Below are 9,451 nucleotides of genomic sequence, written 5' to 3'. Positions count from 1 at the left end.
GAACACTGTTGCACAGTTGGTAGGAATGCACGTTGATATAGCCACTATAGAGAACAGTATGGAGAATTCTTTAAAAAAAAAAAAAAACTAGTAATAAAACTACAATGTTGTTGTTCAGTCACTCAGTATGTCCAGCTCTTTGAGACACCATGGACTGCAGCATGCCAGGCTACCCTGTCCTTCACTACCTCATGGAGCTTGTTCAAGCTTATGTCCATTGAGTTGGTGATGCCATCCAATCATCTTGTCTCCTGTCGTCCCCTTCTCCTGCCTTCAGTCTTTCCCAGGAACAGGGTCATTTCTAATGAGTCAGCTCTTCACATCAGGTAGCTAAAGTATTGGAACTTCAGCTTCAGTATCAGTCCTTCCGATGAATATTGAATACAACAATCATTGGGAGCTGTGGAATACTTTTGAAGGTCACCATACTGTCATTACCCCTACCATGGGCCAAACTACAGGGAGGGAACACAGCTCCACCAATCAGTAGAAAAGTGGATTAAAGATTTACTGAACATGGCCCCGCCCATCAGAGCAAGATCCAAATTTCCCCACAGCCAGTACCTCCCAGCAAGAAGCTTCCACAAGCCTCTTACCCTTAACCATCAGAGGGCAGACAGAATGAAAACCACAATCACAGAAAACTAACCAAACTTACCACACGGACCACAGTCTTTTCTCACTTAATGAAACTATGAGCCATACCCTGTAGGCCCACCTAAGATGGAGAGGTAATGGTGGAGAGTTCTGACAAAGTGTGGTCCAATGGACAAGAAACTAGAAACCACTGCAGCATTCTTGCCTTGAGAGCCCCATGAACAGTATGGAAAGGAAAAAAAATATGACACTGAAAGATGAATTTTCCAGGTTGGTAGGTATCCAATATGCTACTGAAGAGTGAAGAAATAGCTCCAGAAGGAATGAAGAGGCTGAGCCAAAGTGGAAACAATACTCAGCTGTGGGTGTGTCTGGTGGTGAAAGTAAAGTCTGATGCTGTACAGTCTGATGCTGTACGGAACAATATTGCATAGGAACCTGGAATGTTAGGTCCATAAATCAAGGTAAACTAGAAGTGGTCAACAGGAGATGGCAAGAGTGAACACTGAAATTTTAGGAATCAATGAATAAAATGGATGGGAATGGGGGAATTTAATTCAGATGATCATTATATCTACTACTGTGGGCAAGAATCCCTTAAAAGAAATGGAGTAGCCCTCAGAGTCAACGAAAGAGTCTGAAACGCAGTACTTGGGTGCAATCTCAAAAATGACCAGTCTGTGTTTGTTTCCAAGGCAAACCATTCAATATCACAGTAATCCAAGGCTATGCTCCAACCACTTGAATGGTTCTATTCCTCCAATAAACTGTGGAAAATTCTGAAAAAGATGGGAATACCAGACCACCTGACCTGCCTCTTGAGAAACCTGTATGCAGGTCAGGAGGCAACAGTTAGAACTGGACATGGAACAACAGACTGGTTCCAAATAGGAAAAGGAGTACGTCAAGGCTGTATATTGTCACCCTGTTATTTAACTTCTATGCAGAGTACATCATGAGGAACGCTGGGCTGGAGGAAGCACAAGCTGGAATCAAGATTGCCGGGAGAAATATCAATAACTTCAGATATGCAGATGACACCACCCTTATGGCAGAAAGTAAAGAACTAAAGAACCTCTTGATGAAAGTGAAAGAGGAGAGTGAAAATGTTGGCTTGAAGCTCAACATTCAGAAAACAAAGATCATGGCATCTGGTCCCATCACTTCATGGGAAATAGATGGGGAAACAGTGGAAACAGTGTCAGACTTTATTTTGGGGGGCTCCAAAATCACTGCAGATGCTGACTGCAGCCATGAAATTAAAAGATGCTTACTCCTTGGAAGGAAAGTTATGACCAACCTAGATAGCATACTAAAAGGCAGAGACATTACTTTGCCAACAAAGGTCTGTCTAGTCAAGGCTATGGTTTTTCCCGTGGTCATGTATGGATGTGAGAGTTGGACTGTGAAGAAAGCTGATCGCCGAAGAATTGATGCTTTTGAACTGTGGTGTTGGAGAAGACTCTTGAGAGTCCCTTGGACTGCAGGGAGATCCAACCAGTCCATTCTAAAGGAGATCAATCCTGGGTGTTCATTGGAAGGACTGATGCTAAAGCTGGAACTCCAATACTTTGGCCACCTCATGTGACGAGTTGACTCACTGGAAAAGACTCTGATGCTGGGAGGGATTGGGGGCAGGAGGAGACGGGGAGGACAGAGAATGAGATGGCTGGATGGCATCACTGACTCGATGGACATGAGTTTGAGTGAACCCTGGGAGTTGGTGATGGACAGGGAGGCCTGACGTGCTGTGATTCATGGGGTCACAAAGAGTCAGACATGACTGAGCGACTGAACTGAACTGATTATGATCTCCAAGACTTTCTAGAACTAACACACCCAATATATGTCCTTTTCATCATAGGGGACTGAAATGCAAAAGTAAGAAGTCAAAAGATACCTGGAGTAACAGCTAAGTTTGGTCTTTGAGCACAAAATGAAGCAGGGCAAAGGCAAACAGAGTTTTGCAAGAGAATGCACTGGTCATAGCAAACACCCTCTTCCAACAACACAAGAGACAACTGTACACATGGACATCACCAGACAGTCAATACCAAAATCAGATTGATTATATTCTTTGCTGCCAAAGATGGAGAAGCTGTATACAGTCAGCAGAAACAAGATTGGGAGCTGACTGTGGGTCAAATCATGAACTCTTTATTGCAAAATTCAGACTTAAACGGAAGAAAGTAGGAAAACCATGAGGCCATTCAGGTATGACCTAAATCAAATCCCTTATGATTATACAATAGAAGTGACAAATCAATTCAAGGGATTAGATCCTATAGACAGAGTGCCTAAAGAACTATAAATGGAGGTCTGTAATGTTGTAAAGGAGGTGGTAATCAAAATCATCCCCATGAAAACTTCCGTAAGACCCAGCAATCCCACTCCTGGGTATGTACCCAGAGAAAACCATAATTCAATGCAGCACTGTTTACAATAGCCAGGACATTGGCACAACCTAGATGCACACTGATGGATGGATAAAGAAGGTGTGGTCCATATATATAACGGAATGTTGCTCAGTCATAGAAAGAAATGAATCTGTGTCGGTTCTAATTAGGTGGATGAATCTGGAGCGTGCTATATAGAGTGAAGTATGTCAGAAAGAGAAAAACCAATATTGCATATTAATGCAAATAAAATGGAATCTAGAAAAATAGTACTGATGAATCTATGTGCAGGGCAGGATTAGAGAGGCAGACATGGAGAACAGACTTGTGAACACAGCAGGGGAAGGAGAGGGTGGGGAAAATTGAGACAGTAGCACTGAATCATGTACATTACCACGTGCAAAGCAGATCTAACAGGAAGTTGCTGTATAACACAGCTCAGCCCAGCATTCTATGACAACCTAGAGAGGTGGGGTGGCGTGGAGAATGGGAGGGAGGCTCAAGAGAGAGGGGACATGTGTATCCTTAGGGTTGATCCACCTTGTTGTGCAGCAGAAACCAATACAATATTGTAAAGCAATTATCCTCCAATTAATAAAATAAAAATGAAAAAGCACCAAAATCTACATTCCTGAGAAACACTTCCTGCCACAATACAGCTTTTCCCCAGATGAACAGACACAAAAGAGGTACTATCTACTACCACCAAACATTGTGAAACATTAATATGTATGCAGATATATTCTCTTTTAGAATTTTATTTAAACCTGTGAAAGAAAACACATTTATTTACTTCACAGAGCACTTCTGGTGGGGTGGTATGACTAGTCTTATACTTTAAAAATAAAGACATGGCATGTCAGGTTCCTTATGTTTTCCTGCTTTCCCATTCTTAGATATGACTTCTGCACCCTTCCAAGGATGAAAGATGGAGAAGGAAATGGCAACCCACTCCAGTATCCTTGCCTGGAAAATCCCATGGACAGAGGAGACTGGTGGGCTGCAGTCCATGGGGTCGCGTGAGTTGGGCATGACTGAGTGACTAACACTAAGGAGGAAAGTAGTGGAAAAAAAGGACTGAACACTTGTTGACATCTGTCTTCATGTTATTAGCCAAAATTGAGTCATTGCTTCACACTCAGCTGGAAAGGAGGCTGAGAAATTGAATATTTCAAATCCTCAGAGTACAGCTAAACTGGTTATGAGAATGAAGTCTTGAGTTTGCATATACTGAGCAGGTCTACACCATCTCTTATATCATTTTCTGTGAACATCATTACCTTCTGTGTATCAGTTGTCTCTTGCAGTTTTAGTAAATTACCACAAAGTGAGTGCCTTAAAATTTATTATCTTGGAGGTCTGTAGATGATAGGTCAAAAGTGTTGGGAGGGCCACATTGTTTTTTTATGCTCTAGTGAGTATTCCATCTTTCTTGTTCAATGAAATTATTGGCAGAATTTTCTTCCTTGAGGTTGTCAGACAGAGGACTGATTCCTTGATAGCAACTGGTCAAATGCCATGCTCACTTTCTAGACATCAGGACAGTCCTTGCTCTTTGTCCCAACAGATTTTGGAGCCAGCATAACAAAATGAGCCCTCCTTTTCTCTGTTCCATCTGTGATAACCCATTTTTTGAGTATTGCTTTTCTTTCTCTTCTTGTGTTTAAGGCTTATGTGATCAGATTGGTTCTACCTGAATAATCTCCCCGTCTCAATGATTTATGATATTAGTCATATCTATAAAGTCCATTTTGTCAACTAATGTAGTGTATTTGTTTCCAGGGATTCTAGTTCATCTCACCTGGAGAGATATCTATCGCAATCTCCCAATGAAATAGCATGACTGGCTTATGTGGTCTTCATTTGACTGAACCATTAACTTCCATAAATTATTCTCTGATACACCATATGATAGTACATCCCAGGATAAAGCCAGTTAGGTTATAATTAAAACTAAAACTAGAGAATGGAATAATTGTCAAAAGAACTGTAGCAGAAGTTCTCAGGGACAGCTACAACAAATCGTCTCTTAATGTTGCTGATTTGAGGATGGAATTGAGAAGATGGGCACTAATAATCCTAGTGAGATATGTTCACTTTCCTTGATTATATCAGTCAATGATTTAAAGTTTTCAACACTAAAGGAGGGGATAAAGACATGGGAGGTTAGTCCAGACACACTAATGTAATGCAATTGTAAGGACTGTGGGTAATTCTGAAAATAACTTCTAAAACTTTTCTTCACTTTTATATTCATATATATTTTCTTTTAAAAATTCAAATTGACATAGATTTAGCTGTTAGAATGCAGTTATGTAAAGGATGAGATAATCCAAAGCAAATTATTTTGGATCAAATTTGCTAAGTAGAACATGCAAATATGTGCAAAGTAAACCAGTTAAGATGAGTAGGAAGATACTGTTTTATCATGCACTTAGGAAGAAAACAAAGTCTATGAATGCTATTCTTTTGGTTTTATGATTGCAGTAATTTCACATGAATTTATAGTGGATAAGCAAATATGCTCCCTATATTATTGGTTCTCTGAAAAATCTAGATTTTCTTGCTAGCAGTCTGATGTTGGCACCAGCAATATTCATTTACCCATTCACTCATTCGCTCTCTCCTTCAAACATCCCATTTTCAACTGCTAGTAGTCATTTTCTGTGCTATAGAATCAAAGAATGCAAACAAATACAAGTATGGAGACAGAGATAATTATTTAGATAAATAAACATATATTTTCCAGTATATTTAAGCCAAAAAACTTAACTGATTGAATTTTGTTTTAGTTTTTTTAACATGTAAATTACTATGTAATTCATGAGGCAGAATTATTCCTTAGGCATGGAGGATTGATGACTCATTTATCTGGTATATATCCAAGCCCAGTAAATTGTGGATTAGTTTTCTAAAGTATTCATAAGTGCATCTGAGAATAGAAGTGGCTAACTCCTTAAAGGAGGAAGATAGAAGCTGAAAATGTTTCTCTGTTAACTGTTTAGCAAACAGTTAAAACATTTATAATTAAAATCATCACATTATGTTTTCAGTAATAATTTTCTCAGTGCTGCAATCACATCCTTGTTCCAAAGGCTGTATATCATGGGATTGAACATCGGAGTCACTATGGTATAGAACAGAGAGAACAGTCTGTCAGTTCCTGCAGAATGACTGGATTTTGGTCTTGAGTAGATAATGGCAGCAGATCCGAAGAATAACACCACAACCAACAGGTGAGAAGAGCACGTGGAGAAGGCTTTGGCCCTTCCTCTAGCTCTTGGCAACCTTAGAGTAGTGGAAATGATTTGGCTATAGGAGGCAAGGGTCAACAAAAAAGGGACCCCAGCAAGTAACAGAGCTCCTGCATAGACTGAGAGCTCGTGTGCAAAAGCATCTCCGCAGGCCAGCTTCAGAACGGGGGAAATGCCACAGAAGTGGTCAATCTCCTTCCAATGACAGAAACGCAGAAGAGAAGATCCGGCACGTTTGCCCCATCTGCACTGGGATTCCACTGACCCTGGAGCCCACAGCCAGCTGGAGGCACACCTTTGGGGTCATGACCAGTGGGTAGTGCAGGGGGGTCACAGATGGCCACGCAGCGGTCACAAGCCATCACTGCCAGGAGGAAGCACTCAGTGTCTCCGAGGAGAAGGAAGAAGCACATTTGGGCAGCACATTCCAGCACAGAAATGCTTCTGCCCTGAGTCCAAAGGTTCACCAGAATCCTAGGAGAGTGAAGGACACGTAACAGATTTCCAAGGAGGAAAATTTGCCAGGAAGAAATACATGGTTTTGTGCAGTACAGGGTCAAGCCTAGTTAGTATTATTATAAGACTGTTTCCAATAAAGATTATAGTGTAAATGATGGAGAACACCCCAAAGAATAGCCCTTAAAGGTTTGGAAGGTCAGAAAACCCCAGGAGTACAAATTGTGTCACTGTGGACATGTTATCTTCCGCTTCCATCTCTTCATATTTCATCTGTGGGAATGATTCAATCAAAGGTACTAATATTTCACTTTCTTTGGTTTTTGTTTCCTTATATATATATATATAAAAGATGGTACACCATTCATTGTTTCCAATTCCATTAGAAAACAAGCCTATAATTGCTAGGTGTCTAACAGGTTGTGAATTACATTTTCCATCATTATTAAACCAATTTGTAAGAAAAGTTATCCATTTAATCTTTATTTTCTGCCATGAATTATCACTTTTTCTGAAGATATGTGATTATAATTTTGCTCTTCATCTGAATGCTCAAAAATGCAAAAATTTGAGTTAAATTCATTTACATACTGATTTTGCTCTTAGAGCCTGTGTTTTTCTCTTCACCTCTGAATTCTGTATTTAATTATTATCAATTGAAAGTTAATTTGATTGCATGGTGAAATATATTGTAAGTGACCTAAGATAGTTTTAGGGATGAATATAGTTAATTTTTAAAGTGTTGGTTTTCCTGTGATATTTCCAAAGTCTTGTTTGACACTGGCATTCTACATATTTCATTTTTTTCTTATAAATAAAATTGATGAGCTGACTATATAATATTATGAGATGTTACTAGTTTTCAAACATGTGTATTTCAGTGTAAAGTCCATAAATCAGTAGTGATAAGTTCTATTCAGATTTCTCAGTTGAGAGAAAGGAATTTTAAGCTGTTCTTTTGGCCCAGGAACACTCAAGACATAAGAGGCAAGTCCATCCAAGTTTCTGTCCACGAAAGCACTGCTAGCTAGAATATTCACCTCTCACTTACTTACTGCATGAAAGAGATACCACCCACAACTCATCTGTGAGATCTTCCTAAATTACCCATATCCTCAGCAATTGCTGTTTTACTGATGATCCCATTCAACTTTTTCATTCTTTCTTTTTTGCGTGTGTTTCTGTTAGTCATGTATGTGAATGAGATAGGTTGAGATTTCCCATCTTTTTTGCATTTTTCTTGCTATTTTAACTATATTATTAGCTTCTTTTGTATTTTCTGTAGATCTTTTTGGGCAATGCATAGTACATTTCTTCCACTAAATGTGATTCATTAACATCTCAGTTTAGTTCAGTCGCTCAGTCGTGTCCGACTCTCTGCGACCCCATGAATCACAGCACGCCAGGCCTCCCTGTCTATCACCAACTCCCGGAGTTCACTCAAACTCATGTCCACAGAGTCAGTGATGCCATCCAGCCATCTCATTCTCAGTCGTCCCCTTCTCCTCCCGCCCCCAACCTTTCCCAGCATCAGAGTCTTTTCCAGTGAGTCCACTCGTCGCATGAGGTGGCCAAAGTATTGGATTTTCAGCTTCAGCATCAGTCCTTCCAATGAACACCCAGGACTGATCTCCTTTAGAATGGACTGGTTGGACCTCCTTGCAGTCCAAGGGACTCTCAAGAGTCTTCTCCAGCACCACAGTTCAAAAGCATCAGTTCTCGGCGATCAGCTTTCTTCACAGTCCAACTCTCACATCCATACATGACCACGGGAAAAACCATAGCCTTGACTAGACGGACCTTGGTTGGCAAAGTAATGTCTCTGCTTTTTAATGTACTATCTAGGTTGGTCATAACTTTCCTTCCAAGGAGTAAGCGTCTTTTAATTTCATGGCTGCAATCAGCATCTGCAGTGATTTTGGAGCCCAAAAAAATAAAGTCTGACACTGTTTCCACTGTTTTTCTATTTCCCATGAAGTGATGGGACCAGATGCCATGATCTTCGTTTTCTGAATGTTGAGCTTCAAGCCAACCTTTTCACTCTCCTCTTTCACTTTCATCAAGAGGCTTTTTAGTTCCTCTTCACTTTCTGCCATAAGGGTGGTGTCATCTGCATATCTGAGGTTATTGATATTTCTCCCAACAATGTTGATTCCAGCTTGTGCTTCTTCCAGCCCAGCGTTCCTCATGATGTACTCTGCATAGAAGTTAAATAAGCAAGGTGACAATATACAGCCTTGACGTACTCCTTTTCCTATTTGGAACCAGTCTGTTGTTCCATGTCCAGTTCTGACTGTTGCTTCCTGACCTGCATACAGGTTTCTCAAGAGGCAGGTCGGGTGGTCTGGTATTCCCATCTCTTTCAGAATTTTCCACAGTTTATTGTGATCCACACAGTCATTAACGTCTAGAATACGTTACAGATGAATCAATTTGATTGCTTCTTTGGAATTTCCCCCAAGGTATAAGAACCCGGATAGCTCAGTCAGTAGAGCATCAGACTTTTAGTCTGAGGGTCCAGAGTTCAAACCCATGTTCAGGCAGAGGTTAATTTGGGCTTCCCTGATAGCTCCCTGGTAAAGAATCTGCCTGCAATGCAGGAGACCCCGGTTTGATCCCTGGGTTGGGAAGATCCCCTGGAGAAGGTATAGGCTACCCACTCCAGTATTCTTAGGCTTCCCTTGTGGCTCAGCTGGTAAAGAATCTGCCCACAATGCGGGAGACCTGGGTTTGATCCCTAGGTTGGGA

At 40.6% G+C, this 9,451-nt stretch overlaps 1 pseudogene; it reads right to left on the bottom strand.

Annotated features, from left to right (window-relative positions):
• Positions 1 to 6,034: 6,034 nt before the first annotated feature.
• Positions 6,035 to 6,976, bottom strand: LOC129540093 (olfactory receptor 10AG1-like; annotated as a pseudogene).
• Between the last annotated feature and the right edge of the window lie 2,475 nt (positions 6,977 to 9,451).

Source organism: Moschus berezovskii, chromosome 11 (genome assembly GCF_049115385.1).
Source record: "Moschus berezovskii isolate FMDL1 chromosome 11, NW_MosBer_1.0, whole genome shotgun sequence".
NCBI lineage: Eukaryota > Metazoa > Chordata > Mammalia > Artiodactyla > Moschidae > Moschus > Moschus berezovskii.
Note: the sequence above shows the minus strand (reverse complement) of the source record. Positions and strands in the feature narration are given on the sequence as shown.